General features: G+C 39.7%; 1 protein-coding gene across 3 annotated transcripts in view; it reads right to left on the bottom strand.

Annotated features, from left to right (window-relative positions):
- pdgfrb (platelet derived growth factor receptor beta) overlaps positions 1 to 25,371 on the bottom strand; it is a 97,230-nt gene extending 71,859 nt beyond the window's left edge. Inside the window, exon 1 of one of the 3 annotated variants that reach the window (XM_008104833.3) lies at positions 25,196 to 25,371. The gene's annotated coding sequence lies outside the window, so the exon portion shown is untranslated. Of the gene's footprint in view, positions 1 to 786; positions 4,092 to 25,195 lie in introns of those variants that run through there. The other 2 variants (XM_062970288.1, XM_062970287.1) reach the window with 2 other exon arrangements.
- Positions 25,372 to 25,620: the final 249 nt, after the last annotated feature.

The following is a 25,620-nucleotide window of genomic DNA, read 5'->3' as shown; positions in this document are numbered from 1 at the left end:
AGTACGAGGGAAGAAGAAAGGGAAGAGACGTGTGGGGGTGAATGGCGAGAATGAAGTGAAGTGAAAATGAAAAAGAGAAAAGAGTGCTTTTGGAGGAAAGAGCACAGAATAAAAGGAATAATAAAGACAATGGGAGGGGCAGCTCAAGATTTCTGACCCAGGTAAACATGAATAATACAGATAAAGAAAAAACACACAAATAATACAGATAACAGCCTCATAGTTCTTAATCTAAACATTGGTAGGAAGAATTGAGATACAGAAAGCCAATCCTGTTCCTGTCTTGCATCAGAATGAATGCGGTTCTTGTTTGAAACTCATTGCATCATTTGGGTACAAGTAATACCTAGAATATAGAATAACTATATACAAAGGCTAGCAGTGGAACAAAAACAACAACTTTGTTTTTTAGAGTAAATGTGATGATTCATCATGAAGACTGAGGGGCTTTAATACTGCACAGGAATCTGTTTAGTGATAGATTGTCTCTAGTTCTGTGCCCACAACAGGTTTGCTGACAGAAAGGAACTGTGGATCAGGCCCACAACATGTTTGTCTGTTTTCTTTCTTGCCATCTTCTCTCTCTCTCATTTCTACAGTAACAAAAGAAAGGTACAGATTGGCACAAATTACTCTTGCCTTCATTCCTTCCATTCCTGTTAGTGACACGAGAATGTGTGGTCAAGACAGATTTCACTTGATAACCTGAACCTGTACTTCACTCTGGGCAACACTTCATGTCTCAAGAAAACAGGTTGTTCCTCTCAAAGTGATTGTGACACTCACCACTCCTGAGGGATAGAGGCATGTGTCCCACACAGCCCAACCTCTGTCTCCTAATCGGTGGTAGGACGGAAGATACTCCCCATCATCCTATTGAACTATAATTCAGTCCGGGCAGCTCCATGTCCTATGCATTGAATTTTGACGATGATAATGGATAGCCATCATCTTAACAAACCAAAATACCTGAAGTCAATGAACTAAATCAGTGGGAACGTTCACATGATATTTGGAGGGGCTCTATGTGGACACATACATTCACATGCTTTATGAAGTGATCTCTATGTGAAGCAGATGCAGTTTTCCAGATGTTCATTGCTCATGGCAGGGTGTCTGACCTTTACAAATTTGAGCAATGAGCAACACAGTTACAATAGAGGAAATGACTATTGGAAACAATTATGGGTGCTTTTCTGTAGTATGCATTACTCCAGTTGCATGACTCAGCACTTCTGGTATTAATTATTTTCTCATAACAAAACAAGCTGTCTCTAAAGGTTCAGTATAAATTTGTGTATACAGGGTTACCTTTTTATTCTTCTGCTTTTAGACATATCAATGCCACATTCTGGGTTAGCTACAAGCAGATTGATGAGGCCATTGTCCTCAGTTTCATGGGGGACGGGAATTCATTTATTTCATAACAATTAAACAATGAATTTCCTTAGAAATTCAGTTTTGTAAGTATTCCACAACCTTGTGATATTTTTCTTCATTCTCTAAGTTTCTAGCATTGCAGTGAGCAAAGCATTAACATTTTTTCACACCCAGAACTCTTGTATTGCACTAATCACATTACTTTCTTGTTAGAGGTGACAATGACCTCATTTTGCCATTGACACCACCCCATAGCTACAGCCTCCTAAATATGGATTGTGAACTTCAGAGGAAGGAAAGGAAGGCCTAAGTTCACAACTGGCCTTGTGAATGGACAGAGTCATGTATGATCCCATGAGAGTGTGCCGATAAGTCCAACACGTTTCCTCAAGGGAATACAAAGCAGCCCTATTTCCAGCTTTAAAAGAAGGATGTACACAAGGGAGTCACAGCATGCCCCCCTGTGTCTGCCACCTCACAACAATCCTATTTGGGGTTATGTGGAAGAATCAGGAACGGAAGTCCCCAATATTAAGTTAAAAATAAAACTAAACATCTGTTTGGCTAAGTGCCAGTGTTATAAATAAGTCTCAGAGCATTCACCCCAGTCGCTGCTTTTGCTTCCTTTAGCCCCAGCTTCATACTAAAGAAGAGCCCCATAGTGCATTCTGGTTGCTTCTCAATAGCAAGAAAACTTGGAACAGTTCATGGGAAAATAGCTCCATGTATCTGGAAGGACCAAGCACACAGGAAATGGACTAATAGATGTGAAGATAGAGCAAGGAGAAAAAAATAGAAGAACAGGATCAATCTCTTCACAACACAGTAGCTTCTGCTTTTAGGAGTCCATTCATATGATACTACTGTTGGTGTGTGCCTATGTGCAACCTCTTGTCTCCATTCTTTTTCCTTGCACACATGCAGATTTATACATCTCCATTTCTGATATAAACCCATCTGATCCTTTGATTCCCCCATATTAAGGTGTTTTCCCTGATGGTCCCTGCATCTTCACACCATCCGTTCACATGGGGGGTGTGGGAAAGGAAACACACTGTCAATTCCTTAACTGGTTACTCTTGTTTGTATACTTCCAGAAATGAGGAAAGTTTTTAGTGGGATTGTCAGCATCAGGCACCAAATTATTTGACTGGCCTAGAGCACTATCATGCCCCTTGACTTGATATGCCACTCTGCCTCAAGATGTGTTGGCCTGGCCCTAAGTGGGCTGTGAGTTTTCATTTGATAGCTTTCAAAAATGTTTGCACTGTAGTACAAGTGAATCCCCCTCCCAATCACCAATTGAAAAGTAACAGGAATCAGGACATTAACTTTAGACTATGCAGCCAAGAACCATCCTGAACTATGAGGAAGATCCAAGTAGAATGAGATAAAGTGAGGACACATTGGACTGTGAGCAAAAACAGCCAGGAACAATGTCCCTAGTTGCAGAAGGTTTTTTCCCAACCTCTAATACCACGGAAAGCATAGTTAACTGTATTTGTACAGTCAATCCTCCATATCCACAGATTTTGTATCCATAGATGCAATCATCCAGGAGTTCAAAATATTTTTTAAAAAAATAAAAGCAAACTTTCATTTTGACATTTTATACAAGAGATATTGTTTCCCTATGATATTGTATATAATGGGACTTTAGCATTCTGATTTGTAGCCCACAAAATCTGATGTTGAAATATGTTTAGTCTTAAACATGGCATACCATTTTTTCTTTATTTATTATACTGAAATAGACTAACATGGCTATCTCTTTAAAAACTGTGTTTGTATATACAGTGTAGCTCAACTATTTCTCCCCATGAGAATCAAGGACAGCTACAAGGCTTTCCCCTTCCCACAAACATATGTAGGAAAATAAACTATGGTAAGCAAACCTGCTCTTAATCTAATAGTAAATTAAGGACTCTGCCCACACTCAACCAAAATAATCCCGGCCAGCTGCCCATACTAGCATATGCATTCTAATCCCAATCAACCGTTTTAACTCTCACATAGTCGTAACTGAAGATATTCCCATGAAATGGACTCATCTTGTTTTGGGCATTATTCTAAAGATCCTGAAATATTAGAAACACAGGACTGAAGACAACATACACAAAATTATGAAAAAGATTGACTTCAAGGCAGAGATGGAAAGGATTGAGGGAAAAGTTGGGATTTAACTCTTGCAAAGTGTCTCATGCTAATAATCTCTTATACTGGATTTCTCCAAAATGGCAACTTTCAGTATACTGACAGTCCCCAAGTTATGAACAAGATAAGTTCTGTAGGTTTGCTCTTAAATTGAATTTGTGTATAAGTCGAAATTGTAACTCCAGCCAAAAAGACATATGCTTTGGGTAGCACAGGGAAGCTTTGGGTAGCATAGGGAAGAGTTAACACTCCTGTGGCATTTGTTTTGCCATCTGTGTCCCTGTTCAGAAGATTTCACCTCACTTTCTGTCCTGTGAGAATTGGGTTTTGAAAAATTTCGCTTGTTGTGGAAACAAGAATTGGTGATAAAGTCTTAGTGGAGACACCTTTTTCCTTTGCTAACTCTTTCAGGAGTTATTTTCCCTTCCTAGGGATATATTTTTCTCACTTCCTGTTGTCTCACCACCGTTCGTAACTATGAGTCATATGTAAGTTGGATGTTTGTAACTGCCTGTATTGCACTAATCCTCCCATCACCCACAGCTGTAATGATGTGGATGGTGAACAGATCCATATCACATCATTATTGCACTAAAACAGATATATCTATCTATACAAAAACGGTAGAAAATAACCACAGAAAACAGAGCTATTTTCTCGGGAAGTCCAAGCACCAGAAGTAGTTTGAGGGACAACCTGATCACGTCTGTGCCACAACCATTCGCCATTCTTGTAATAAAGGGGAACGAGACACCCAGTTCAAACTTCTGAACATCACAGGAAAAGATTATTTTTAGCTTAAAAACACATTCCCAATAACTGCATAGCACATCAACACTGGGCAAAAGCCAACATAGTGTGATAAAACTGAAATCACAACTGCAAATAATTTCCATTTATAATTTCTTGTGTTTCGGTTTGCTTTTAGGGGTAGAAGTTTCCAGAAGCAGATTATCCTTATTTTTATCCCCCCCCCCCCCCCCAAGCAAAATTTCACTCATGGAGATGGGAGCAAAGAGGCTTTGAGTCAGATTCATTTCACTGAGAAAAAAAGTTTTAAAAAGAGAGGGGAAGAGAATGAGAATGTATAAATTGAGATAGCAAAACTGGTTCATATGAGTGCAAGGAAGCTGCTTTTTAAAGGGACAAAGAATTGTTCATGTTGTAAAATACATCTAGAATTACCAAGGGACTGTGATCCATCATTCTTGATTAATTAAAGAAAATGTTTTCCTTAGAAATACTTGTATTGGGAGTGGCCGAGAAGGGGAGGGGGAGAGAGCAAGAGCCCCACAATGCTGCTAGTGAGTAGGAGTGATGCTTTCTTTATGCAGTTAGTAGTGTTACCATTGTGGTAAAGACTAAACTAAGCAAATTCCCACAGTGTCCCAGGCATGAACCAGCTGCATTTGTTCCTTAATGATCAATCTTGTGAAGGGCAAGAGAGGGAGGGATCACTTTGCAAAGTCAGGGAAATGAGAGACAAATTTCTGAAAAAGCATTCTCCCTTTGAATTTCTGTATGAAGCAATGCATTTTTTAGCTTTTAAAAGAGCAAATAAGTTCAAAGTCCAACTAATTTGAGGACAATTGAAAATCTCTTGAGCAGCATGGACCTGTCTTTTTGCTTTACTGATCTATTGCAAATATAATGCAGAATCCTTGCAAATGCTGCTTTGCAAACCAGGAACTAACTTTGGAAACATTTACTTCTCCACTTTTCTGTGTCTAATCTCCAATATGAATTTACCTGCTGATATTCCTTGTTGAACTCAGCCATAGTTCCATATTACACTTATGCATATAATAGCCTTTGCCATATCTATACTGACCACTTATCCCAAAGGGTGGGCAAATCAGTTCTGTGGCAGCTAAAAGATCCACAGAGCTGACACAGGTCAACGTGGTCCAAGGCTTTGAACCATGTTAACCAAACTTAAGGGTTGTTCCACATTCTCCCCAACAATCCAGAGCAAACCATGATTTTGGACCCCTATAAATAGCTGTGCTGGTTTTGACACAGAATCAGCCACCTTCATTTACATGATCATCCATATTTCCCAGGGTTGAGCAGCACCTTCTGTTCGTTGCATGTTGATCGCTTGCCATCTGGGGTGACATTGGTCAAAGCAATGAGGCAATTGGAGAAAGAAAGGGGGAGAGGAAGGGGTGGTTCCTACCCTCCCCACTCCCACATTGCTTTGGCACTCCAGCCATCCCTCCAGGTGATGAGTGACTAACACTAACCATGTCAAACCTGCTGACTGCCATGATGAGGAAAACACAGGAGTACAGTAAGGCTGGCCATCCGGTGGTACTGAACCAGGTGTGGCACTATTGGATGGTAGACATGGGTTTAGTTACTGTTTCGTCCATTTCATTCGTGTTTCCGTACTGTTTTGTTTATTCGGAATGCACAAAACAGTACACCCCCTCCAATTCGGAAACACCAGTGAAACAAATGATAAGTGGGAACGGTAACTGTTTGTCATCTGATTTTCATGCCAGCTGTGGAAGGCACAAAAATATTTGTTTTGTTTCAGACCTTTTGTGAAATGCCATTTGTATAGGTGCCCATTTTCAGACGTGACCCCCGAAAATGAAAACGGGGCCATATGAATGAAACATACAGAAACGGATAACAACTCTATATAAATGCACAACACTATTGGATGGTCAGGACTCCCACCTTCACAGCAGCCAGGGGACTGCTGGTAAAAACCATCCTGGGACCCAACCAATATTTGCCACTACAGATCAGCTCCAGAATAAGTGGTCAGTGTAGATCCACCCCATTATTAACAAACTGACTAATGTTCCCATTACATGCAGGATAAGAACTGGATTTTAACTGGTTTAGAAGCAAGTAAAGCATGATGAAGATGTTACAGCTTAGGTTACTGGGCAGGCAATAATGCGAAAGGAAGACAATGTATGTCAGCCCCAACACTTCCATCAGGTAAGTTCAACAGAACTTCTAAATAGCTATGTACAGTATTTACAAATTGTCTGTCTATGTTGCACTCTGTTCATGCAACTAGGAACCTAGAAAAGAAAGCTCCCTTTACAGCCATAGAGTTCTTTGTATGTGTTGCAAACTAAAACATGCCTTTCTTCACCCAGAATGAAAAATTACACACTAAGAACAATGATAGGAAATATAATCATTTATGCTAGTGCCGTCAAGATTGTAAAGTGTTCATATTATGAAATGTCTCACTAAGAGTCTGTAAATGTGAATATTAGCACTAACTTGTTAATGTTTATCACTTAAGAAACTCCAAATTCTCTACATTGTACATTACGCAAAAGAGGAAATTCATTAAGGTGTCCAATAATTACAATTTTAAAAATAGAATTACAAAAATATTAATTAATTAATTAAAAATGTGAAATGTTCATTATTCAATAGAAATATCATGGATCTTAATCATTAAAACTTTAAATTTTAAGTAAAATTTAAAATTTGTAAAATATTAACAAATCACAGGTAAAAAACCTAATTATTAAAAGGTTATTTACAAACTCACATGTTTGTAGGTATGTTTGAGTGGTTTGGATGAAGTTTGTGCCTGCTGGTCTTGAACCATCCTCCATGAATTCAGAAAAATAAAAAATGTTGATCTTCATTAATTTTCTCCCCTTTAAAAATCCTTAAAAATTTCACTCTGTTTCCCCAGTCTTCTGTGCAAGCTATTCATTGTTTGGGACTTACTGCAAAAACATGGTGGGATTTGCTCAGCAAATTGGATTTTCTTTGCAGAATGTTCTTTTCTGAGTAGAAAAGTAATATTTTTGTTCATGAAACTTGCCATTTCCTTAGTCCCAGACTGAGAAAATTCAGGTCCATCCTGGATTCTTAAAATCAGATTTCTGATATTTGGGAAATCATCTTTTTGTCTATGATTCTACCGTTTTCAAATATTCTAACCATTCCTAATTCAGATTTGGGGGGTGGGGGGGGGGAACATACAAGGGTTGAATGAAAAATAATGCCTCCACCTTCGTAACTCCGCAATAGATGGCAGTCCTAGTATGCGGCAGGTACTGGCTTGTTCAGTAGACTCTCCTCTACAGTTCCATTTGCCGGGAAGCCTTAGCATTGAATGATTGTGTTGTTAAAGTTTGAAGTATGGAACCCTGTGCAAACAGTCAGTCAATGCGACTTAAGCAATGTGCAGTCATTGAATTCTTGACAACAGAAGGTGTCACTTCAAAGGAGATTCATCAGAGAGCGCAAGCTGTTTATGGTGATTGTGTTGATGTGAGTACTGTGTGTCGTTGGGTGAGTAAGTTTAAAGATGTTGAGGTGGGAACATCTGACTTGCACGATAAACAAAGAGTTGGATGTTCTGTGACAGCAACCACTGAGTTTCACAAGCAAAATGTTGACAGATTGATTCAGGACGATCGTCGTACTACCCAGAGAGAAATTTCAAGCATAATCGGCATTTCATAAGAACATGTGGGTCACATTATTGCTTTGCTTGGCTATCGAAAGATCTGTGCACGATGGGTACTGTGAGATGCTGGTTGCGGAAACAGAGTATCGACTTCTTCCTTGATGGCTTCAGAAAATGTGTTCATCGTTGACAGAAATGTGTCCAATTGTCTGGTGATTATGTAGAAAAGTGAATAGCGGTAGTTAAATAGCACATTCTAAGTATTATTTCTGCGTTTGATTTATTAAAACATTCCCATCCAAACCCAAGTAACGAAGATGGAGGCATTACTTTTCATTCAACCCTTGTATATCTGTACAAAAAAACTATGCTTCAGCATCCATGAATTTGTGGAACCCTCATATATGCATTCAAAGGTTCTATTCAAATATGGAGATAAATGTCCATAATGGAGTCAGATTTACTTTATTCTCTATGTAGTCAGATTCTCCAATATACATACCCTCTTCACCAACCTGTAATGTAAGCATGAGTAGAATTATAATTTTTGCATGATTGCTTTAGTGAGTAGAGCTATGGATTAGGGGTCAAGTGATTTTAACTCCAAATCTGGTGTCAGCAGACATGCATTTTTAAAGTGGGGGAGAACACGAGGACCTGATCTTTCTGTACCAGCTATACTCTGCTATAGCTATCTTAATTCTATATCATAAACTATTACAGTCATCCCTCCACATTCACTGGGGTTAAGAATTCTCAGAAAAGTGGGAAAAAAAACATTTTTACCTGAGATAACACCTCTCTATGTTCTCCTCTGGTGGTTGACTATTGTGTTGAAGGACCTACAAATGCCTAGAGAACACGATAATCAAATCCACAAAAGCTGCATCTACAAATGTGGAGAACTGACTTTATTTATTACTACTAATACTGTTTCAACTACATTGTTGTTTAAACACAGGACATTTTTCCTCTCCAGCACCAGAGCTAATATATCCTGTCTTCCAAAATGTCTTGTAATTAGCAATACTTTGTCTACAAAGTCATGCATGTCTGGCCACAAACAAGTTTGTTTGTTTATTTCCATGATTATCCTCCTTTTTAACATAAAGATTCAAAGCTGCTCACATAGTAAAATATGATATAGTGCATACATACGTTAGGTAATATTATGCAAACTGTGAAATCAAATTCTGAACATTAAAATGGCAATAACCACATAAGAAGCCTATTATTTTCAATCTTTATGTTTTTCTTCCTAATCTAGCCATATAAATATATGCCTCCAGCTACAAAATGCACAAAGGAACAAGGGCAGCATCACCTATGGTTTGGGTCCTGACACAAAGTCTTGAGATAGATGGGACTCTTGGTGAACATGAAATTTCCTAGAATGAATCTTGTGGGCAAATCTCACAAGGCTCCAAGGTCTTATGAGATACCATGAGACTCTGGCAGACCTTATAAAGACATGCACAGTTGGTCTTCAGTGCAATCTAACATACTCTTAAGTCTCACATTTTTCTCTTACTTTCCCAGGAACATACCTGTTGCCCATTTGGGAGCAAGAAGTTTTCATCTTCTTGTTGTGGCAAGGGTTTTTCACTTTTCCTAGTTTTTTTGTTTCTTAGACTTATGAAGTTAGAATGGAATGCAAGGGCCATCCAGCCCAACCTCCTGCCATGCAGGAAGACACAATTTCCCATCTGTGTTTACAAGTACCCATTCTTTGGTTTACTCTAAGACAGCCCACTACTTGTGTTCAGCAGATGAAAAGTCCTCACTCCATCCCAACCACCACTGCCCTGGCCTTGGAGGGAGAAGAATCCAGGCACAGTTCCATCATGCCTCATTCAAAATACAGATGACAAGTCTTCTCCCGGTCTCTCTTGCTACTTTCCTAGTTTGTGAGGATGATTGCCTTCATACATTTTGCTTTGTCACAACTAACAGTTATGAAGAGGAGTGCAACTCTCTAAAATATCAGGGGAAGCCCTGATGCAGATCTGATTTTCAGGAGTGTCGGGAAGACTTGCCAGGCTTGGACAGCTGCAGAGACACAATGACCTACCTGAGCAGTTTTTTAACAGATTGGCCAACCTGGCTCAAACATGAGCTAACTTTGGCCCAGGAGTTACTTTGGACTCTAAGCCTGCCTGGCTGTAGCCTTGTCTGGACAGCTTGGCAGATAACTTCTCCCTGGTCTGTTCTTGTGAACTACCAATGCCAGGAAATATCCCTTCTTGTTTGTGTACAACAAAGCTATGGCCTCTCACTTTCACTCATCCCTTATCAGTGCTGTCTCAGGCCCTTTCTACACTGCTATATAAAATCCAGATTATTTGCTTGGAACTGGATTATATGGCAGTGTAGACTCCAATAGTCCAGTTTAAACTAGATAATGTGGATTATCTGATTTGATAATCTGGATTATATGTCAGTGTAGAAGGGATTAGCTGTTGTCCATTTAAATATGGACAAAGAAAGGCAAAATTGGTTTTTACAGTGGCTTTAGGGGTTCTTCCTTCAATTTTCTACTGTCTAAATAAATATTGTCTATACTCTAATCCGTCCTTGTTTTTTTCTTCCATTCTACTACATCTTTCATGCTTACCTCATTAGAATAGGGAATATCCATCATACATTGCATGCCTTGCTACTGGAAACTCTCCTCTTTTTGTGGCAAAAATTGCAAATACTGCGGAAATGTCTGGTTTGCTAGCAGCAACATTCTCATCAAAGCTGATTTCTAGCAACAATAGCAACTGTATATATGTGTGCACACATGCCTTCAAGGCACCATATCGACACAATTGTGTTAAGTTTACATGCCTCAATCTTTCAGGAATATGAAAAGCATAGGAAGAAAAGGAGGGAACAAATACATACTTATTCCAAGCGTGGGATATCATCAGTCACACTCAGAAATATTCTAGCATTCTTGTAAAATGTCAAGCAGAATATTTTCTGTTATGTTTTGCAGGAAACTGAAATCAAACTAATGGGATACAGTTAACTAGATAATACCTGTCTCTTTTTACCCCTTGGGTATATGTGAAAATAGCTCTGGGAATTATTTTGAGTGGGAAATTAAAGCAGAAATACAACTCTTTTGCAGGGTATTCCAAGCCAATATGAATACTGATGTTTCAAGGCAGAAAACGCTTTGGGAGAGTCATTGGGAAACTGACAAAGAAATAGTACAACACAACATGAACTTAACTTTGGATTGTGATCAAAACCTGGCAGGCAGTAAGACAATCACAACAGAACCTCCAGAAATAGAAAATGTTGTAAAACTGTAGAAGTCCAAGGGCAGGGCAATTGGAGTGAGGGATTTACATCAGAAAAAAACCCTTTAAACCCAGGAAAACAGGCTCAGCTCTAACCTACTGCTGCTACTTTTGAGTATTCTTACTCATTTTTTTTTATTTGTTCCCTTCCTTTCTCCAAAAAAGAGACTCAAGGCTGCTTAACATGTCAATAATTTATCCTTCAGTTGCCTTGTCACTGTGACTTCCATTTTTATCAACTTCACACATGTACAACTCTACAATGTTTTCTTGATATTCTGTTTGTATAGCAGCATCCCAAGAGAAGCAAAACCTTTCAAGGTGTTCCTGCTACATCATCTACAGTCTATGAGATTCTCCAGTTAACCTTTCTTCCCTAATATACAAAAACACTTTTGCTCTCTATCTATATTAGATCTGGAAATTTTAAACCAAGATCTGGTATTTTGATCTCTGAGGACTAAACAGTTAAAGCCCTGGTTTCCCCAGCTTGAAAGAATTCTTCTTGCGGCAACTATGTCTTGGACAGTTCCCAAGTTTGGAAAAGAAAAATCTGCAAGAATGGGGGCAGCACATACAGACATAAAATGCACTCCCAAGTCTCAGACAAGTAGGTCTTCTCTTTTGCAGCTTGTCCAGGGCCAATATTTTTTTTGTTAAAAAAATCAGTACCCTGAATTTGAGGAGGTGCCCAGTTTGCAAATGTTTGAATGTTGCCTTCAGAGAAAGAGGCTCAAGATGGTTTAGTTTCTCCTGGCCCTGATTCAAAGCAAACCACAAGCAAACATACTTTCAGTATAAATAAGACAGTGTGTCGCGCCAGTTAAAGCAATTCAAACATGAATGTAGCAATTTAATTGGTGCCAATTACTGTGTCTCAGTAGCATTAAGAATTCAGTCACAGCTCCTTAAAATCCTGCATGCATGGAGAAAATGAAGGTAATGCTCAGAAAAGTGGTGCTGTACAAATGATTAGTACTATTAGGCTGGCACTATATCTGTTGTCTGTGGTTCCCATCACACAAGCAGATACAAGAGGAAAGGCTTGTCCAGACATGGAAGCCAGAAAACTGCAAGGTGTTATAAGAATCTACAATTAGCTAGTGCAGTAATCATGCCATTCCAATGAAAAATTCTCTTCTCTGAGATTACCTTCTCCTCAGAATAGACAGTAGGGTATTATTGCATTAATTCTAGAGTATAGATGCACCCATCCCTTTGTAAAACAGATCTCACAAATGTGGCTCTATGACAGTGGTTCCCAGTCTTTTTTTGACCAGGGACCACTTGGCCAGGGACCAATTTGACCAGGGACCACTCTCCAACATTAGTACCAAAAGGGTTACAAATTAGTTTTTGATTAACTTTAGATTTGCTTTGGTTACTTGGGGTGCTGATTCAGAAAATTGCATTCAACAGACCACATCAGCTCTAGTTTCTGATACAAAACATATGCCATCCAGTATTCGCCATCTACTCGCCCACAGAAAACCATATTTAACAATCTAGAGCTGATTTTCCCCGCCTGTCTTGCAGGCCATATTTTAGGTCTCACATCCCACCAGTGGGCCGCAGCCTACAGGTTGGGAACCACTGCTCTATGAGTATGCAACTTTTAGTGCTTTCCTCATTTTCCTACGCACCCCATATGTCCAATATATAATTTGCTTTTTCTGAAAGATTTAATTAATTATGATGAGAAACTCAAAGACCAAAATCCTATATGCTTTAATACCAGGAAAAGATATGCCAATATTGTTATAAGGGATCTCACAGTTATGCAACCATGTGAGTAACAATACTAAGGCCTTGAGCTCACTAGTTGAGCAATGGTCAAATGGCCCCTCACCTCCAAGCCAAAAGATAGAGGGGTGAGTGCCATTGTGTGTATTTGCAGAGTGACTATCTTTGGGCCATACTTACACAACCTGCAATTGGTCCCAAACTGTATTTATGCTAGCATAGGGCCCCAACAAGATTCTGTCAAGAGCAAGTGAGGCAGTTAATTAATCTGAACTAACACTTCCCAAACTATTGAAAATATTTTAATGACACTGAACTCTGTATTCAGAGCAGGCGATTTGTGATGGGGTGGAGGAGAAAAAACACGTAGTTCAGGTGATGTGTCCTTCCTTGGTTAATCTGTTTTTGTTGTGAACAGGGAACAGTTCTGTCCTTGAAAAACTGATTTTGGCATATGTAGTAGGTATAGTAGATAAGGTATCTATTTCACTTGTTCTAGCTATGAAAACGGAGAATCCATTTGTACAGATAACTTGGCTGTTTATTTCAACCAGTGAATTTTCAAAAATGTTAATATAGCAAGAGAAAAAAATCTGTATCAAAATGTCTTGCAATGAAGCAAGAAACACACAGTCAAAGCAAGGATGCATCATTTCAGAAAGTTGAGGCGAGGTGCCCACCTTCCTCAAAGTACAGTCTGCCCATGAACTAGTGAACAAGAATAAAGCAAAATGAAAAGGATACAGCTTGGGACACTGCCCTCATCCATAAAAAGCCAGTGCTGAAAGAAAATTATGCTTTTCCAGATAGAGATTATTCTACAACCTTGGAACAACCTCACTTCCAGTCTGACAGTTCTCAGCCTCATCCAGAGCAACAACACAAAAGCAAAACCTGTCAGACAACCAAAGTTGGAAAGCATACCTAAATAGAAGCTGAGGTCCTAAACCAGGGATGGGCCACATGAGCTGCCATGTGCTGCTGGACTGCAGCTCACAGCTAAAACTGATGGCAGTTGCAATCCAACATTTGGAAGACTTTTAATTTACCCACTTTTGTCTTTTCTCAAGATTTCTCTAAACATTGTAGATATATTTTTGTATTTTTTATTTCAAGAACCTTCATAATCTGAGCCCATCCACTATACATGGGCCCTCCACATTCGCTGGGACTAAGGATGCAAGACCTCCACAAAAGGAAGGAAAACTGCAAATGAAAACAGTACACTTTTTTAAACCTGAGAAAACACCTTGCTAAGTTTCTCAAGTTGCTCCTCACACACACACACAAAAACCTCTCTAAGAATCTCTAAATCCTCCAGCACAGTGGTTCTCAACCTGTGGGTCCCCAGGTGTTTTGGCTTACAACTTCCAGAAATCCCAGCCAGTTCACCGTAAGTCCTCCAATTAAACTCTATAGTTAATTTCCAATGGATGTTGACCATAAAGTTGTGCTGGAAAACCTAGAGATTACTAGAGAGACCATATTAATCAGATTTGTAAAAGTCAAACCTGCAAATGTGGAGGTCCAATGATATCTTAATTACAACCATGTATGTAAATCCAGTATTTCAGACAGAAATCACCTAAGCATGCTGATTCCAGTTCATGCTGACAACCTTCGAATTATACTTTACCTTGAACTGAATTTTTCTTTCTTTATATAAAAACATTCAAACAGTCTTTGAACAATACTAGGATCCAAATCTTCATGCAGACTGCAAACATTCCAGCTTGACCATAAAAGCTGCTGCAATTTCCTCTTCCAGCTACAGCTGTTCACACTGCCCTAGATGCCACTTCGACAGGGGGGAGGCATGATTTTACAAATGGCTCTTTGAGATACACAGGATGTATACATATGGATAGAAATATTAACATGCATGTAGGAAAGGCAAAGAACTGAACTATGGTCTCTGAAACATTTTGAGATACTGAAATAATATAAGAACCATAAGCTTTTAACCATAAGCTGGAAATGGGTGTTTAAGTATTTGCATGAAAAATCGATCCACAAGTTATAACTCGATTCTAAAAAAAATATCTTTAATATCCCCCTGTTTAAGCAAAAAATCCCAGCAGCATTTGCCTCCATGGTGTTTCTCATTGGGACAAACCATGGCTCACAGCCACTCCATCGTTCAAACAAAGCCTGCTTCCATTAAGTCAAAAGGAACATTCTCAGAAACTAATAGAGAGAAAGGATGCAAACCAAAACTCTAAGGTCATAGAGTCACAGCTTGTTCTTTTTGTTTTGACAAAATGAGAAGGGACCTTTAACAGCAATAAGGAGGCTATAAAACCATATGAACTTTCTCACTAGAGACAGAGCGTCCGGGACACTAGAGAGACGATAGAACAACTAGTGCACTGCCAACTATTTGGGTGAAAGCCTCAATAACATTCTGAAACAAATTTATGCTGTACTTATAAAGTACAACATATGTAGCACAACATACATCTGTATGGAAACAAGTAATATTAGACCAAAAAAGCGTCCATGGCAATTCCGGCTGCCATAACGGCAAATAATAATTACCTCACAGAGAAGGTTTCAGACCAGGTATATGATTATATGTCACAATTTCCCATGAGAATCTTGCCACTTGGGTCACATCTGTTTGCATGTATTTATATGATCTTCACCCTCAACTTTATAAATTGAGGGTGAGGATCATGAAGCCCAACTGGTTGAACTCTCAAGTCCCAACACCTTGGTGTTCACTAGGTTTAAATTAACCTGGGAGAACTTTCACTCAAGGGTTTTCATGTACAGCAAAGAGGTTTATTTCCTACTTCATTCTAAAGCAAGAAGTAAAGGGATAAATAAAATATCTTACATTTTAAATCAGTTTCAATAAATTCCTCATTTTCAATTTCACTATGAAAACTGGTAATCTAAGGCCCCTTCTACACTATCATAGAATCCTGATTATCAGAGTACATAATCCACATTATCTGCTTTGAACTGGATTATGTGAGTCTACACTGCCATATTAGCCAGTTCAAAGCAGATAATATGGATTTTATATGGCAGTGTAGAAGGAGCCTTAAATTTTAAAAAATGTTTAAAAATAATTTAAATCTGAAATGTTAAGAATATACTCTTATTTGGGCTCTTGACTCAGTCTTATCAGCTACAAATCTGTATATTCTGTGCTAAATCAAATTATTAGTTCCAACTAGTGTAGAGTCATTAAATCAATGGATATTACTTGATTTATCAAAGTTCCCTTGATTTGATGGAACCACCTTACTTAAAATTAAAAACTAGTTTAACGTTTTTTACTTCTGCTGAATGTTTGCTCAGCAGCACCTTATTATTTTTCAACATGTCATCACATTATGCTATTTTAATGAATTTACTCTTCCAGCTGGCAGTGTATGCTGCAATGCAACTTTATCATTTCTTATGTTGATTCAGTTAATTTTCTCTCTTACCATCTTTTCTAATGACAAATACTTAAACTGTTAGTGTTTGTAGATACATTTTTTTGAAAAAGTTCTAAAATTCGATTTTTTGGAAATACTTTAGGCCCCTTCTACACTGCCATATAAAACCCAGATAATCCACTTTGAAATGGATTATATGGCAGTGTAGACTCAGATAATCCAGTTCAAAGAAGATAATCTGGATAATATGGCAGTGTAGTGAAAAGATGGGATGCAAGTTTTAGAAATGACTGACTGACTGACTGAATGATGTATGCTGACACATAGTAATGAAGATTTTGGGAAGGGCCTGACTATCATAAAGACATCAGATCCAATCCGATCTTGGAAGCTATACAGGATTAGTCCTGGTTAGTACTTGCATGGGTGAATACCAGGTGCTGTATTTTAGAGGAAGAAAATGGTCAAACTACCTCTGAGTCTTCCTTATCTAAGAAAGCCCTATGGAATTCATGGGGTTGATATGAGTCAATAGATGATTGAAGACACATGCACATCATATTACATCAGGATTGGTAAAAGACGCATATGGTTCAAATAGTGGGAAATAATTCTTTATCATAAAAATGGTTGAGAGAAAATTATTACTTTGAATTAACATTAGAGGTTGTTTCAATGCTTTGACCAATACTCTTGTTAAAGTCCTCATGTAAGGAATGCATGTAAGATGCTATGAAGCACTGGGAATATTTCTTCCTTGAAAAATAACATTACCAAAAGAGCTAGAAGCAATTACTCCAATCTTAAAATTGATAATAATCAGAGTTGATATCAGCATTTAATTTGTACACATAATACTTACAGTTTTTGCATACCATTTTTCCTAAGCAACATGTTTTTCTTCTTTAATACATGGAGCTCAATTAGAGATGGGACGGCCTGGAAAAAAACCCAGACATTTGTGTGTGTGTGTGTGTTTGGGGGTCGGGGTGTATGGAAAAATTGAGATGAAATGGAAAAAACTTTAAAAATATATTTCCCCCCCCCATTTTTCTGGGGTTTTTCCAGGCCTTCCCATATCTAAGCTCAATACAGAAGTGCTTCCACATTCTGAATCCTTTTTTCATGCATAGACCACCCTTGCTTAGTTGTAGTGCCTGACATTACATGCAATTGCATAGCCTATCCATGTCAAATGAACCTGAGTAGGTTTCCATGTTATAAGTAAACTTGTGTGTGTCCACACATATGTATGCAGATGGTGTACATATATATTCAGTTCTATAATGGATTGCGCCTTAGGTCCAGCTAAAAGCAGAAGAAAAGGAAATGTGGTCAGAGATCACACTAAATCAGCACTAAAATATTAGGCCAGAGACTAAAGTAAAACTAAAAGGATGAATTCCAAGCCAATACAATTTGTTGGGGGAAGATTGGCTAACCAAAATATTGGACATTATACAAATGGACATTTTGACACAAAAAATAAGAGAAGGGAAAAATAAGACTGATTGGACAAACGTTATAAAATACCTGAGGGAAAAAATGGATCTTACAATAGATCTGTCTTGTATATAGAAGTGAGCTAATGGAAAGGAGGCTAGAGAAAATGACAAAAGTTAAAAGAAAACCAAAAAAGAGTCTCTGAAGCACAGATGGGAAGTCAAATAGCACTTCATTATTTTATTTTATTTTTATGTATTTATTTATTTTTCTTCTCTTTGTTTCACTCCCTGTCTCTTTTCTCACCATTCTTTACTACTTGCTTTTTGTTCTCCCACTTTTGCTGTATCTACACTTACAAGAAATAAATAAAAATTATTATCCAACAATTTGTTGGGGGAACTGAAAACAGATACAAACTTTGGGCAGGTACTATAAATCTGGACACAGGAAGAAGAGGTTCTGGATCAGCAGAGTCCTGTTAATGTTTTATTTGTAAAATATTTATACTTTGACTTTTAGTCCCCCAAAAAGATTGGGACTGGACTCCTCGTTAGGCTCAAAGCTTTCATCTATACTGGCATACATGGTGGCTTGGCTAAACTATAAGGGCTTTCTATGGATTGACACATCCAGTCTGCACTGACACATCCCACGTACTGAAGAAGAGAGGCTGAGAAGAGGGTGGGTCCTTCTTAAATACTTGAGTCTGCCCCTCATCATGTGATGGCGAGGCCAGCGAAGGCAGTTTGGCCCCCAAGGGATTAACCTGGCCTTATTAGTGGAGACTTTCAAAACCTTCCCACGCCACGGGCCTTGCTTCATGCCGGCAGGTAGGTTTATCTGACAACCTTTATGTTGCAATTGCAACCTAGAGAATATTCTTTTCCCCAAGTCTAGATATTCAATAGTGATTTTCAAATTAAACTCATGTGTACTTTCCAATGACCAATCATAAAGTGAAGCACACTAAATTCAAGATATGCACTTGAGGAAAATCACGTACTATGACAAATAGCTGTCCTTCACGACTTGAAGGAACATCTCTGCCAAAAAAAAAAAAATACTAATGGCATCAGCTAGTCTGACCTGAAGACTTCTTGCTGGTGGCTTTGGAAAAACAGCTGGGTATTTTTCCCCCCCCATGCCGGACAGTGCAGTATTTAAAATGCTGTCCAACTCAATCTTTGATGTCTTTTATGTACTGGAAAGGCAAGAGATATTTACTTTTTTAACTTTAGTAAAAACATTAGTTTAAAGGCAAGTTAGCAGCTTTGTTGCCACTGCCAGCCTATTGCCATATCATCACACAAATAGATTCCTCAAATGTAGAGGGAAGTCCAAAAGTCACAAAGAGGTTTCAATATTTAATAACTTCATTATTTAATATACAATACCATAGCATCATATACAGTGCATGTATAGGAAATTACATTACACTACATGTATAAACTTTTCAAGAAACATTTTCAAAAAATTGTTAGGACATCAGATACCTTTGTAACTTTTGGACCACCCTGTACAAGGAGAAGCCATTGCATTCCTAATGCAGCTTCTCTGGAAACACAAACAGAGGCCAATACCCATGTACTATAGCATCTCAGAGATATTTGAGGCTTTGAATTATACATTCATGGCATGCAGTTGGGACTGCCAGAGTCTCTCTATCACTGACCAAGATGACAAGAAGAATGCCACTGCTTGAGTCCAAGAGCTGGGCATTGCCAGTCCCTGTGGCGGCAGCAGTGACAACGAGCAAGTGGAAATTGGGAGCAGAGTATCTCCACAGCATGCCCAGCCGCAGATACAGGGTGGTCTGATCTTCCATGTGCTTCCTTACAAAGCAGTCCTGTGGTGGACCATGGGAATCATAGAAAACATGAAGCACAGCCTGTGTTGAGAGTAAGCTCCCCGTAGACAACTTGGCAACTTTATACAAGGCTGTTCTGAATACATCCAACCAGTTTCAGAAGCTAAAAAGGACAGGGATGGGTGACTGGCAGGGAATACCAAGCATTTCCAGGTACACTTGATAGAAAAATCCTGCCTGAGACTCCTGATAGCCTTGGCTGGGAGTTACTTGGCTGTCTTAAGAATCTGCCTCACTTCCTGAGAGGCAACATAACACCACTGAGTGGGTGCTGTTGGGGTGGCAGAAATGAGAGCAGAATAAGCTGGCTAACAATAAACAAAAAGCAATGCAAATTAAAACAACATAGATGCAATAATTACAAATGGTAAACCAATTACAAGCAGACCCAGAGTTACAAGCATACAACTTACAAATGATTCATAGTTAAGAATGGGGTGAGACAACACAAAGTTAGAGAAATCTACCTGTTGGAAGGGGAATTCACTCTTGAAAGAGTTATCATGGGGAAAAGGTGTCTCCACTGAAGCTTCCTCACCAATCCTTGTTTCCACAAGAAGCCAAATTTTCCAAAATCAAATTATCACAGGGACAGAAAGTGCTTTGAAATCTTCTGAACAGGGACACAGACAGCAAAACAAACACCACAGGTTTGTTAACAGTTCCTTATGCTAGCCAAAGCTAAAAGATATATATCTATATCTATCTGTCTTTGGCTGGAGTTACACTTTAAAGATGTACCTGTCCTGACTTGCAAACAAATTAAAAACAAAGCTCCAGAACCAATCTTGTTCGTAACTTGGGGATTGCCTGTAAACCATTTGTGTCATTGAAACATTAAACATTAAGATATTTAAAATGTATTAATACTCCATACCTATTCTAAAACCCCACTCACATCATTCCCAAAAACCCATATGTCATTAGTCCATAAATGCCTGATGACAGAGGACTTTTCCTGCCTTCTCCAAAGCCTTTAGGCACTATTTCAGAGGAAGGAACTGGCAAAAGCACCTCAGAGTTTCCCTTGCCTGAAGAAATCCTGAGATTCATGGGGTTGTCATAATCCCACTGGCCACCTGACAGGACTTACACATGCTTTCTTTTCTGGAGAAGTTTGCCTGGCATCCATTTAATGAAATTTTTGTGTTTACCTATTTTTAACTTCATGATGCCATTATTTTAATATTGGATTCAACAGATGGTAGTTACTAGGGGTTGTTGTTGTTTGTTTCAACTTGTTTATGTTGAAACAATTTAGCTGACTTATTGGTACTGGGAGTTGTTTATCCTTAATGTTTCATTTGGATTGCATTGCTATATTGTTACTGTTTTAATTTATTTTATTTGTATGTGATTGTTTACATCACTTAGAAAGCCAGATTAGGTTACTAATTTGTAACTATTATTCAAGTTGTCATTTGTCAGCTGGCATTTGAGAGCCACTGTAGTGTAATGGTTTCCATGTTGGACCAGGAATCTGGCAGATCAGGGTTCAGATCCCCACTTAGCCATGGAAATACATTCTCTCAGCCTTAGAGGAAAGCAGAGGAAATCTCAGGAGAAAACTCTATAAAATTGGTGGGGTTGCCATAAGTCAGCAGGCAACTTGAAGAAACATACCCTCACATGCCAAAACCTTTAGATATTTCAAACCTATTTGCTTTTCAACATGTGGACTAAGTTTTCCATACCCAATGGTTTTGGAGCCTTAGTACCATACCTTTTTTTGTGTCAGGAGCAATTTGAGAAACTGCAAGTTGCTTCTGGTGTGAAAGAATTGGCCGTCTGCAAGGACATTGCCCAGGGGATGCCCAGATGTTTTACCATCCTGTGGGAGGCTTCTCTCATGTCCCTGCATGGGAAGCTGGAGCTGACAGATGGGAGCTCACCCCACTCCCTGGATTCGAACTGCCGACCTTTTGGTCAGCAGTCCTGCTGGCAAAAGAGTTTATCCCATTGTGCCCCTGGGGGCTCCTAGTACCATAAGTAGTTTTGCTGAACCTACAATGTATTTTGTTCCACCCCATGTAAACACCCATCTAGGTTGACTCATGTTCACTGCTGAAGACTTTACAAAGCTGAAGTAGCTGTTAGTTACCACTTCCATATTGCTATGGCTCTCATAACACATAGTAACAGTAGATGGCATTATAGCATAAACTTTTATATGCGTTTGGTTCTTTCTTTATGTTCATGATTTGTAAACAGGGAGCCTCAGAATATGACTGATACCATTTCTATGCCTGTAGAGGTGTGACATACACCCTACAGGCACCCAGCAGAAGAGATTCTGTTTCTGATAAGGAAGATCACCATGAGTTTCTATCTCGAACAATGATAAGTATCATTTAAGATGATATGCAAATCATAATTCAGATTTCCAGTGCTAAAAAAGGTTTCTTCTGAATTGCCAAGTGTAAAGAAAGTGGATATCAAAATACAAAATTCACAAAAGAGCAATATCTTTATAGCCAAACAAAACATACATACAAAAAGTACATAGGTTTTTAACATTTTTCAGATGTCCCTAGATTGTGGAAAGATCTACCAGAAAACATTTGACAGCGTAATACACTGTTTGAATTTAGCTGTCTCTCCTGGCAGGCCTATCTAGATGTTTTTAAATTGTGTAGTGAGTATTTATTTATTTATTTATTAAAAACATTGCTTTTGTGTGTGTTTTTAAACCAATTTTTTAACTAGTTTATGTTCATGTTGTGTTTTAATATGTTGCTGTTCCCTGCCTCAATCTATGAGGAGAGATGGGTAAGAAGAAACACTAATATTAGTAGTAATAATATAGCAGTAACTCCTCTGGCTTCTTTATCGGACAAAAATGTTAGAAACCATACAAAACAAGGCAATGTTGGAGTCACAGGACTACATTTTGTCTAAGCTGTTTATCAGTTAAGATGGTCTGAAAGGATATCAGTGCTGGCAGAGGCCATGAGGGGACTGGGGACAAAGGGCTATAAAACATAGGTAATAAAATTTCACCTCCATTAGCAACAGAAAAGTAACTTTTCCTGTGCAAAGTAAACTTTCTCTTTCTTAGGCAGAGAAGACTGAATTTATCAAAAGGTTCCTGTACATGTGGAAAAACCTTTAGATTTTGCATGGATAAAACTTGCCAATTGTAGTCTAAATTAATTTTTTTTACTTTTGTTAAAGGTAGAACATTCAAAAAATTAAATTCCAGTCTTGCTGAGGACTTTCAGGAGACATAATTTACCCTTCGAAGGAAAAAAGGAAGTGTGCAGGAGTCAAGGCCAACGACAGCTGTGAGAATGACATGGGGCCCTTCTACACTGCCATATATCCCAGAATATCAAGGCAGAAAATCCCACAATGCCTGCTTTGAACTGGGTTATCTAAGTCCACACTGCCACATATTCCAGTTGAAAGTAGATAATGTGGGATTTTATTCAGCTGTGTGGAAGGGGGCATGGAAAAGGAATGGCCACACTTTACTCATCACTGCTCTAGGTGCTTAATGCATATCACATGCATTATTTCAATTGTCACCATAGGAACCTAAGTAAACAATAATTACAACAGTAAACTCAGGCAATATTGCTATTGCAAGATGACAGTGTGGGCCTAGCATAAAAGGCAAAACTGTCCTGTGATGTGCCAGTTGAACAGAAAATCAAATTGAAGAAAATCAAATTCCTGGGAGATAGCGCTTTTTCTTAACCACTTTGTTACAACAGTGCTTCCCTCCGTAGTTTGGGTCTGGAGAAAAAGGCACAAAGTATGGCAACAGTAGCTGATGTCACTTATTGCACAATGGATATAGATTTCACACTATGAGAAACATTAATATGTGATACATCAGCCAAGTCACTTTGTATACATAAAATGCTAGTTTCAGTCTGTAGCATCTCTTGCTTAAAAAAAGAAAAGAAAGAAAAAAGGCAGATCAGGTTGAAGGTGGTTTGAAAAACCTGAGCCTCCAACTCTGGACAGCTACTTAGGCAGATAAATATAGTGAGAGTCCTTGGTATCTGCTGGGGTTTGCATCCAGAACCCCATGTGGGTACCAATATCCATGGATGCTCATGTCACATGATAAACAATGGCATGGGACAATGGCAGTAAAGTTAAAGGTTTCCCCCTGACATTAAAGGCAGTAAAGTTAAAGGTTTTCCCCTGACACCATTCCTCACAGCCTCAGGGGCCTGAGGCTGTGAGGAATGGTGGGAGGTGAAGTCCTAAACACCTGGAGGGAAGGCCCAAGTTGGCCCCTGCCTGGTGTATATGAAGGTAATGGTAAAGGTTTCCCCTGACGTTAAGTCCAGTCATGTCTGACTCTGAGGGTTGTTGCTCATCTCCATTTCTAAGCCAAAGATCCAGCATTGTCTGAAGACACCTCCAAGTCATGTGGCTGGCATGACTGCATGGAGCGCCGTTACCTTACTGCTGGAGTGAGACCTACTGATGTACTTACATCTGCATGTTTTCGAACTGCTAGGTTGGCAGAAGCTGGAGCTAACAACGGGAGCTCACCCTGCTCCTCTGATTCGAACTACAGACCTTTTGGTCAGCAAGTTCAACAGCTCAGCTGTTTAACCCAATGCACCAATGGGGGCTCCAATGGTATCCCTTATATAAAATGGTAAACCAAGGTTTGCTTCTGGAATTTTAAAAAAATATTTCCAAGCTGCGGAAGATGGAATCTGAGGATACAAAATCCATGGATACAGATAGTTAACTGTAGTGTAATCTAGTATTGGGTATATTCCTGTGAGCAGAAGCAGCTATGGGAATGACTGAACAACCTCTGTTCAGTTAGCTGTGCTGCATAAAAGTAGCCTGTCTGATGAAGATGGGGCTTCTTTTGGCAGTGCTGAAGTTTTGTGCTTCAAAAAGCTATTCTCAGACACCAGGATGATGTGCATTACCTGTTCAATAATAGGTCCAATAATAGCACTTCTTCACCTCCTAGAGGTGCTGGGTGATTATGCCCATGGTATATAGAGGGAGATGCCAGGCTCTTCCTCTCCAGCCCTTGCCAGAAGCAACAAGCTGCTTTCCCAGCCTCCCCTTTCTGATCTTTTCTGGAGCCTACAGGATGCTCTGGAGATTGGACAATCCCCTGGTAGAAACGCCCCGGTGGCTTCTTGGAGGGGCATTTTAGAAGCAGGGATAGAGAGAGAGCATCCCATTCCAGCTACACGGGGCTATGAAAGCGAGATTGCCTTGGCAAGTCCCTTCAGGACCATCCCCAGAGCCAGCCAAAGGTCCTGCATCCCCTTCACGCGTGAGGCGCCTTTTGGAAAGAGGCGAAAGGAAGCCAGAGCCTAAAAACAAGCCCGAAGGTCCAAACGCGTGCAGGCAAAGGAAACTGGCGAGATTTCGCCTCTTGGAAACTGCCCTGGAAAAGGAACGGCGCTCGCGCTCTCCACATCTGGATTTGTTCAGAAGAGTTTCCATTTGCAGCTCTGGCTCTCCGGCTGGAAAAGCAAAGGGGAGGTTAAGTGTCGGGGGCCGAAGGGGGCCGAAGGAGGCTTACCTGGCTCTGCCAAAGGGAACGGGGGAGGGAGGCACCGCTTTGCCCCAAAGGGCGCCCAGAGGTTCGGCGAGGCTCCTTCGCCCGGCTCCCTCCGAAGCATCTACCAGAGGCAAGCCCCAGCAGCCTGGACTTCAGCTCAGCTGGGCAGCGCTTTCCCAACTCAGGAGGAGGAGTGCTCCCGGCCCAGAGAGAGAGTGAGAGAGAGGGGCGGAGGCGGGGCGGAGGGCCATAGGGGGCGGGGAGGCGGAGGGAGGCAGGGAAGGAGCGAAGAAAGGAAGGGAGGAAGGAAGGGGTCGCCCGCTGCCTCCGGAGGCAGGCAGTCCGGCCTTCTTGCGTCCCCTCCGAGGACGCGCTCGGCATCAGCAGGAGCAGCAGCCCTTCCCTCGCCAGCGACGGCGCTCCGAGCGCAGTGATGGAGTGTGTTT

This window comes from Anolis carolinensis, chromosome 2 (assembly GCF_035594765.1).
Source record: "Anolis carolinensis isolate JA03-04 chromosome 2, rAnoCar3.1.pri, whole genome shotgun sequence".
NCBI lineage: Eukaryota > Metazoa > Chordata > Lepidosauria > Squamata > Dactyloidae > Anolis > Anolis carolinensis.
The sequence above is the reverse complement of the archived record's forward strand: the minus strand, read 5'-3'. Positions and strand labels throughout refer to the sequence as shown.